Source organism: Myotis brandtii, unplaced genomic scaffold (genome assembly GCF_000412655.1).
Source record: "Myotis brandtii unplaced genomic scaffold, ASM41265v1 scaffold123, whole genome shotgun sequence".
Taxonomy (NCBI): Eukaryota; Metazoa; Chordata; class Mammalia; order Chiroptera; family Vespertilionidae; genus Myotis; species Myotis brandtii.
The window spans coordinates 18558484-18568137 of NW_005354291.1; positions in this window are offsets into that span (position 1 = coordinate 18558484).

The window sequence follows — 9654 nt, forward strand, 5'->3', positions numbered from 1 at the left end:
AAAAAAGAAAAACTGCTTCAATTTTAACTGTAATTACATTGACTTTATAGACTTATTTGGGGAGAATTGTCATCATAACTATATTGAGTTTTCTCACCTATGCACATAGCATATATTTCCATTTATTTATCTCTACTTCTTTGACTTTAAATAAAGCTTGTATAATTTTCACTTGGGTCTTTTACGTTTTCTCTAAGATTTATTCCTGGGTATCTGCTATGTACAGGGTGGGACAAAAGTAGGTTTATAGTTGTGAGTATGCAAAAACAGTTTATTCTTGTACTCTTATTTATTAATTACTGTATTATTTTTCATATGAACTATAAACCTACTTTTGCCCCACCCTGTTTACTTAAAGATATTCCTTGAGTCTTAAATTGTGACCTAGTAAGGAATATCACAACTTCTTTACATTTGCTGCAAATAAAGAATTTTGGTCTGGAATCAGTGAACTTGTTATCAAGACATGCCAGGACAGCTGTGAGTATTTCATGCTCCAAGATATAACCTCAAGTTAATCCTGGCAGTTGGGCTGCTTCTATGTAACTATCAAATGCTGTCTTACAATTTGGCATTTGAGTAAGAAAAAGATATGCAAGAAAAGATTCATGGAAAAAGATATAGGATTAAAGATTTATAACGAAAAATATGTTTTAGACAGAAATTACATATTGTCTAGTCTATTTTTTTAAGTCTGGAAATGCCAGGCAACATTTTTTTTCTTTTTCATCTTTCTTGTTCTTGTGCTGCTGCTTTAACTTTTTAAAAAAGTCATTTAATATTGTGAATAGTCAAAGCATCATTCAAAACACAAAAGTGCACAAAGGAATGCAGTTTCCAACATCTGTTCATTCCCATCCCAATGCTATGTGTATTCTTCCAGAGACTTTTAATGGATGAATAAGCAAATACAAATATATATTTTTTACCCCTTCTAAAATTTGGATAGTAGCAAAATGCTCAGTATAGCATTTTGTTCTATTTTGGTTTCTTATCTACTTTCTTTGACATATAATGGAGATTATCCCATATGAGTACATAAAGAGCTCCCTCATTTTTTGGTCCTGTTTTACAGCTGTGTAATATTCCATTGCATGGGTGTAGCATACTCTACATATAACCACCCTCCTATTGATTGTCAAATGCCTGTGCATCCAGAAATTATATTTAAATTTTATTTTAATTGTAGAAAAAACCAAAGTTACATTTCCTTTGGTGAAATATTCTTTTTTACATGCCACTTTTGTCTGTAAAGTAAATTTTGAAATACTAAAAGGATTTTCTACTTGTTTAGGTATTGATACCATGTTTTACACTAGAGGTCGCCAAAACAGTATTTAACACCAGAAGATACACTAGTAGTGCTTGAGAACATTTTACAATTAGGCACCTTGAATTTCTTATCAATTGTAAGCAGGAAGGGTACCTTGTAACGGAAATGCTGAAGACAAAAATTTGCGTTGCTATAGTTTTAAAGTAGTTAAGACTTAGATAATTTAGGAGAAAAGCCAATGATCTTTCCCTTTTCATTATAAATTTTATATTTTGGAGTTTTATATTTTGTTGGATTAAGCAAGGATGTGGAATTTAAGTGATATTAAATTTAGGGAAGTTATTTTTAAAAGTTTGCTAGACATTCTCATTTTTCTGTGGTTTAAATTATTTTCAGCCCTGGCCAGTGTGGCTCAGTTGATTAGATTATCACCCTGTACACTGAAAGATTGTGGGTTCGATTCCCAATCAAGACACATGCCCAGGTTGCAGGCTCGATCCCTGGTCGGGGTGTGTGCAGGAGGCAACTGATTGATGTTTCTCTCTCATATTGATGTTGTTTTTTTTGTTTGTTTGTTTTTTGCTCTCTCTCTTCCTCTCCCTTCCTCTCTCTAAAATCAATAAAAACATATTACAAAAACATCTTCATCTTTCTTTTTCCACCCATCATGGGTTTCATATCTGTGAGGAGATCTAGAATCTTCAATTTTTGGAGGGTTTTGCCTTTAATTGGGCACATACTTCAAAAGAACAAAGGGTTCTGTAACTTCTTATAGTCTCTCCTGGGGCAGGTCTGATTGCCATGGGCATGCATTCTGTAACTCCTTATTTGAGATGAAATAGGCTGGTCTGTCTATTCTTTAGAGATAACATTAAATCACAAGCTGGTACATTGTTAAATATTTCTCACAGGAGAAATTTCACAAAGAAAGTTTGAAGTATTATAAACATATTGCATTTGTTACAGTGATGTGAAATCTTTCATGACTAAGATTAATGAGTGATATATCATAAGTACTAAATATTTATTGAATAAATGCATGGTCAGGATAGCATCTTGCCTGATAGCAAAGGTTTGGAAACAACTTTACTGTCAACAATAAAAAAATAATTACATAAATTATGGTGTAATCTGGTTACATATGGCATATCTCATCTTATATAATAAAAGGCTAATATGCAAATTATCCCCCTTGGGAGTTTGATGGCTCACTACGATGTGCACTGACCACCAGGGGGCAGCGCGGAACATGGCAGGTGACCAGCAGCAGCGGGGCGCTAAGGGAGCCAGGGAAGGAGGAAGTGGGGAGGCAGGGAAACTGATCAGCCCTCAAGGCTGGCCAGGCCTAGGGACCCTACCCTTGCACGAATTTCATGCACCGAGCCTTTAGTTTGAATATAAGTTCCTTTGAAATACGTAACTTTTTCTTCATTAATTTAGCATAATGACTTGCCCAGCATCAGCACTCAATAAATACTTGTTGAATTAGAATATTTTTCTCACACTGGATTAGGCAGGGAGATACCCAAAATCTTAAAAGCATCCCCTACTATTTGGAACTGGCCACCTCAAAGCCACAACCACCTTTTACCCTAAGCCTAAGAGATGTAGATCACATCAGTAATCAGAAATTAGAATATGAAATCTGAAAGCAAGAAATGAAATGGATAGGACTGGCCTTCTATACAACATTTCAGGTATCCAATTCAATATGTGGTTTATCATAGTCTACCTAGAGTAGAAGTAAATAGGAAGGACAGAATCTGACTTACAGCTTTCCTTTGCTTTGAATTGGAGCAAGTGTAAGATTTGTCTAGTTCCTGGGGAAGACTTAATGCCCTTTCAGTTTTAAATCAATACGGAGGTTGTTTCATCTTTACTTTTTAGAACAGGTTTGTGTATTGAAGAGAAGTGACGACAATCTTTACCAAAGTCTGTTTTTTTTTCACTTTTCATAAGTTGTATTTAATTTTATAAAACAGAACCATGTTTCAAATTCTATGTATTTTTGAAATTTTATTCATTTGTATTCTACCTCCTTCCTATGTCACCTATGAGTGTTTCCTAACTTAAAGGTCCCCAAAAGCATCTGTGTTGATATGCTGTGCACAGTGTCCCCCCTTCCCTCCCAAATAACACAGAAGTAAGACTAATATTTTTAATGGTGTTAAGTTGTTTATGATAGTTTCAGGCCAAAAAGGAATTTGGGGTTGGAACAGATTGGCAAAGGACCAATGGTGCCATCTCCCACCTGTTCTTTTCACATTTTCTTCAGCTTATGTAAACCACTGTGCAAATGCAGTTTCAAGTCTCCCCACTTCCAAAGAGATAACCTGCCTCTAAGTCTCTCCTATAAAGAAATTCTAGCATGACAGCTGCTGAGGACTGTTTTAATAACAAGTTTCAGTGAGTCAACTGCTTTAATTGTTTGAAGAACTGATATTTTTTGTAGAGCTATAAACATATGGCTAAAATCTCATCAATGGGGCCCTCAAGATAGGAAAATGCTGTTGGAGTACCCTTTCATGTCTACTTTTGTGTCCCTGAATTTGCTAGGATAATCTTTGTATTTGGCTTAATAACTTTACTTAAAGAGGTCAGAAAAGCACTCTTTCTATCCTAGTTTTAGGGCAGTTTTGCCCTTAGACCAAGACAAGAGTGGACCTTGCCTTGGGCCCCCTCACTCTAGAAGGACTGTTTTGTCTCCCTCCCCTGAGGTGAAAAGTCCATGGGTCAAGGGGACATATGTTGCGTATGTTTTCCCTCCACGTTCTGCGTGGTTCAGGGTTCGGGTCTGGAAGAGGAGCCGCACACAAATGAGAGAGAAAAGAGACAAGAGACAATTCGGAAATGTTGGGAAGCCAGGCGGGCAAGTCCAGAAGGACTTCCACTGATGCTCAGGCTGCTCCAACCTTTTATTTGATCTGGGGTAGCCCTAGGGTAAGGAGGTTTCAATGACACACAGATTAGCTCACCCACAGGCAATTTCCAGTAATAGGCAGACTATTTTATCAATAAGGATTTACATGATTAAAGGTAGGGAGGTTGCTTCAGCTATTTACATGATTAAAGGTACGGAGGTAGCCTCAGCTACCATTGTCTAGATTAACTGGGTGGTGTCTAGATTAACTGGGTGGTGCACAGCCCTGACCTTTGCTAGTGCTTCAAGGTTACTAACTTTTGGGGGTCCCTGTCTATACTCAGCTAGTGAAGACAATAAATAGACTTTGGCAGACACACCCACCCATGCTCCCACTTCCCCAATTCCTGGCTCAAACACAGACTAAGTTTGAAACACAAATTCCAAGTACAAAAGCCCAAGCCCACTTCCAGGGCCTGTGCAGGCTTCTTTCTTGGGTCCATCCCCCAAAGGCTGGCCTTGCTGCTCACATAGGTACCCCTGGGCCTGCTGTGTGCCCAAGGAATAGCTATTGGCTGGTGTTTACCTTGTGAACTCAGAGAGGCAGGTTGAGAAATGCCATCTGAAGGGTTTGGGCTTGGAGGACACTCTTGACTTAGAAATGATTTTTAGAAGAACTCAGGTGTCTACCTGTAGTTCAGAAAAGGTTACCCTGTTCTTAAACTCCTCCCAGTCACCATCTAGTCTCAAATTTCTTACTGGCAAATAATTTTAAAGACGTTAACTAGACATGCAGAGTAATAATTATTTGTTCTGGGTAGTAATCTCAGTTCTCCTGAAATGGAACTTCTGATCACCTTTGATGTTATGTAAAGCGGGGAGTGACTTCAATCAAAGGAAGATTTATAATTAAATATGAAGATGATAAATCATACATTAATATTAATACTTTCACTTGAGGTTTAGGAATAATCTATTTATGTATGTTATTTAAAGTGTTTGCCATACTTAAAAAATGTTGGCATTTTAGACTATCAGACAGATTAATGATGTGATTCTGTTTATTTAAAATGTGTAATTGACTTATAATTTCAAATTAAAAGAAGTAAGAATGTGAGCAAGTGTGTGAGTGGTATTCCAATATTTAAGAGAAATGGAATTTATCAGATATATAAGTTAAAATTAGATTGACAAGAGCCTTTGAAATGCTTTGGAAGCTTTTTCTTACTAGGAACATGAACTTGCTTGGTCAGGCATTTGAAATGCTTAAAATGAAACATATTAAACCCATTAATGCAGTTTAAAATACTAAAGGGAAGTTGCTGGATACAAAATTAATATTAAAAAATAATGGCATTTCTATAGTCCAGCAACAAGAAAATAAAATGGCCCACACACCAAGGGATACTTGATATGTGACAGAGGCATATGCAGGGAAGTGGGAGGAATGATAATCTTTCCATAGGGGGTGCCAGGACAGCTGTGCACCACGTGGGGAACATGAAATTGGATTCCTAATTCACCCTATACACAACAGTCAGTTCCAGGTGGATATGAGATCTAGTATGAGACAAATTCTAAAATTGCTCAGTGACTAATAGAGGAGAAGATCTTTATGACTTGGGATAGAGAAGGGCTTCTTAAGTGAGACACACTATGCATTCACCAAAAAGTAAAGGTTAGGAGGGCTGAGGAAGGCTTCCCAGCAAGCAACACTTCAAGAGCTGGAGAAGGTGGCTGGCCAGCTAGTTCCAGGGCCATTTTAAGTCCCGAAGAAGCTGTTCCTTCAAGTGGGCCCAATAGAATGTCATCTACTATGTTTGCACCAACTGAAGTCCCTCAAACATACCTACAAGCACAAACTCCCCTGGTGAGAGGAAGTGGTATCTCTGACAAATGGAAGGCATCTGAACCCACCTGGTGGGAAGACCAATGATGTTTTTGGGTCCCCAGTCACTGCCACTTCATCACTGGGACACCCAAACAAACTCAAGGGTCATGAAAGAGAAGACCCCAAATCAGACCAGAAAGCTGGGGTGGCTGGAAGAAAGCGGACCAGGCCAGGAGCAGACTGACAGACTTATGCATTTCACAACAGAGGAAATCCAGATGGCTAGTAAACATTGAAAATGTTCTCAACAGTATTAGTCAACAGAGGGATGTTAATTAAAATACTGAGATGCCACTGCATGCCCACCATATTGGCAAATTTTTAAAAGCTTTATAATATTACATAGTGGTAAGGAGTTCTAATTTTTGGTGGGCACATACTATAAATTATGCAGCCACTTTGGAAGATGGTTGGGATTATCTAAGTTGAAGATAGCCGTGCCTTGTGTCCAAGTGGCTTCACTCCTGGATATCTCCTTTAGAGAAGTGGTTCTCAAGGTAGGGTCCCTGGATCAACAGTGTCAGCATCACCTGAGAACATTTTAAAAATGCACATTTGGTGCCCATTTATTGAAATCATACCCAATTTGATTTGGGTGGTAAATAGCTTCTGCTATTCTGGGATCCTATCACCTCCAGGGTTATAAGGAATCCTAGTTCTATGACAGCATCTCATCATCAACTCTGGCCTACAGAGGAGATCACCACTGAGCTTCTCCATGACTCTGGTGCCCCTCTCCTCCAGTAATTTTCTTACTGCTTGAGGCATAGAGTCCTCAATGCTCTTTCAATGATCATGGTCAGCTGAAAGTTTTCCAGTCTCATGGAGTAGACCCTCTTTAGCATACTTTCTCCTCTTGACCTCTCAATCTCTTCTCCATGGTCTGTTGGACAGTTCTGACATCTCTACTTGTTTTTATATGAACGACTGCTTTTCAAATCTTGCAAAGGTAATTCCTGTTATGTATTAGAACCATCTCTGGGGGCCCATATAAGGATATTGAACCCTGAATCATGGGAGATTGCCTCCCTGTTGATAATTTTTCCCTTCATAAGCTTTATATTCTGCCCCCTTGATCCAGCACCCTCTGATTCACTTCAAGGCATCCTCCACCGGCTCCTGGCAGTGCATGCTGGTAAGATTCTGTGGTCACTTTGGTGTGTAAGCCCTCTCCTTCCTTAGCGGGCTCTGTGCTTTCCAGTGTGGTCATGCTGAAATTTGGTCCTCGTTATCAATTTGGTGAACAGGAAGGCAGATGGCTACAGATCCTGAGGGAGCACAGGCATTGCCTTGTAAGGTACCTGTCTTACTTGAGGCATTTGCAAAATTTTTGAGAATACCTCTATCTTCCAACAAAGTACAGTTGCCCACTTCTGCAGACCCAGAGAGTTCAGGAGAGTCTGGGGGCTCAAGGCACTCAAGGGCATCCACCCAGAAATCTCCACCCTGAGTTTTAGGGTCCTATTCCTTTCCTATGAGGACCCTGAGTCTGGAGTAGGAGACTTGACCAGGCTTTGGATTCAGCCTTCTCTGAACTTTTGCTCCTCTCACAGTTAAACTCTATGCTCCATCTCCTCTGGTGGCAGGGGATGAAGATCTCTTTAAATGCTGCCAAGAAGGTCCACTGGCTTTCACACTTTGCTCTAAATTGCTGATTGATATATTAGACCCTGTTATTTTCTCTCCTCAGTGTATCAGTGTCACTTAGCAACGGGCTCCCAATTCTAGAGTTTATAATTACTATTTCCGTTTCCCCCAGGATTCTCAAAGGACAGAGACAGTGCACTAGCTGCTGTATCTCTTTCCTTTCAGAGGCCATCCCACTCACCACAGGTGAACGTCTTGGCAATCTCATCTCTACAGCATGCCAGGAGCTACCACTACTCCACCTGCAACTAGTGATGGGGTTCTTGTTGCTATCTGACCAGCAAGTAAATCAGTTCCAGAACCTCATTCTAGAATCTTCTTAGGATTAATTCCAGGACCAATTATCTTAGGCTGAGATTCGTAGTATCAGAACCCGAGACCAGGACTCTGGTGCACGTGATGTATTGAAAGAGTGCTCTCAGCAGAAAGGGGGTGAGGAAAGATGGACAGAGCAGGGGAGAAGGCTAAGCAGGGATGTGGGCTCAGCTGGAGATGCACTTCCACTGAGTCTGTGCGAGCTCTGCAGCATTCATTGTACCTGAAAGAGTCCATGAGTCACTGCCCTAGAAAGTTAACTGACTTTCCTTGTATTAAAAAATGGCTCAGGCCCTGGCCGGTTTGACTCGGGGGATAGAGCGTCCTGGGTTTGATTCCAGTCAAGGGCACATGCCTGGGTTGCGGGCTCGATCCCCAGTGGGGGCCATGTGGGAGGCAACCGATCAGTGATTCTCTCTTACCCTTGATGTTTCTGTCTCTCTCTCCCTCTCCTTTCCTCTCTGAAATCAATAAAAATATATTTTTAAAAAATGGCTCAGCATTGGATATAGAGTCAGAATGAAAAATATTGCCCTTATAGTTTGTTTTCAATCCACCCATATACTTCCCTAAGCCTTCTTTTAGCTGAAGTGATGTATGATCCTGAGCTCTGATCGATGTTCCAACTCTTCCCATACAACCAGGATTAATACAAAGTACATGAAATAGTTTTAATCAGATCAGAAATAAGAACTATGGACACAAACAGAGGTCAGAGAGGGCACAAAGGGGGGACAAATAACATAAAATTACAAAAAGGTTAGTTTGAAAACCTATTTTTTAGGAAGAAGTGTCTTTTTAAGTCCAATGTGGGGTATATTTTTAAATAATTTACTAATCTTAATTCCAAATATATTGTTTATTTCAAATTTGATAGCCATAATTTTCCTGCCTGAACCTAATAAAGAGCTAATGAAATTGGCCAACATGGACAAAAGATTAATATGAAATAGATCTTATAATATTTTAACACAGAGACAATTCAATATTGAAACTATTTTCTTAGTCACAAGAAAACTAGCAGCAAGCAAAACTAAAAGTTTCTTTTATTATTTCTGAATAGGCCTGGGAGTTAAAAAAGAAAGTAACATAAGTGACACACAAAATGACCTAGCAAATGTTTGACTGAGATAAGTTATAATGCTTCTAAAAATTTTAAAACTGTCACTTCCTTGTTAGAGCTGAAAATAGCTCTTACAAATTGTTCTTCCTGATGCAAATCCACATTAACTTTGTATGTTAACACAATTCACTCAAAACAATTCCAAATGAGTACATATAGACTTAGAGAAAATTATGTAATGAATAATAGTAGTTGTTTATACAGCATTTAACCCAATTTAAATGAGGGTTTTAAGAGAGCTGGCCTGAGGTTTTTCTCTTTCCTTTAATAAATTTAGTGCTCACATACCAATTCCATTTAATAAATATGTATTATGCAGCTGTTAGGTAAAAATTCAGAGATTTGGGATTCCCAGGACTATAAAGGTGAATAACATGTAATTTGCAATATGAATATAGTTATAAATAAGAGCATTTACAATCCTATCTAATAAAAGAGAAACATGGTAATTAGCCTTACGGCCGCTACCCTTCCCATTGGCTAATCAGTGAGATATGCAAATTAACTGCCAACCAAGATGGCGGCCGGCAGCCAGGCAGCTGATG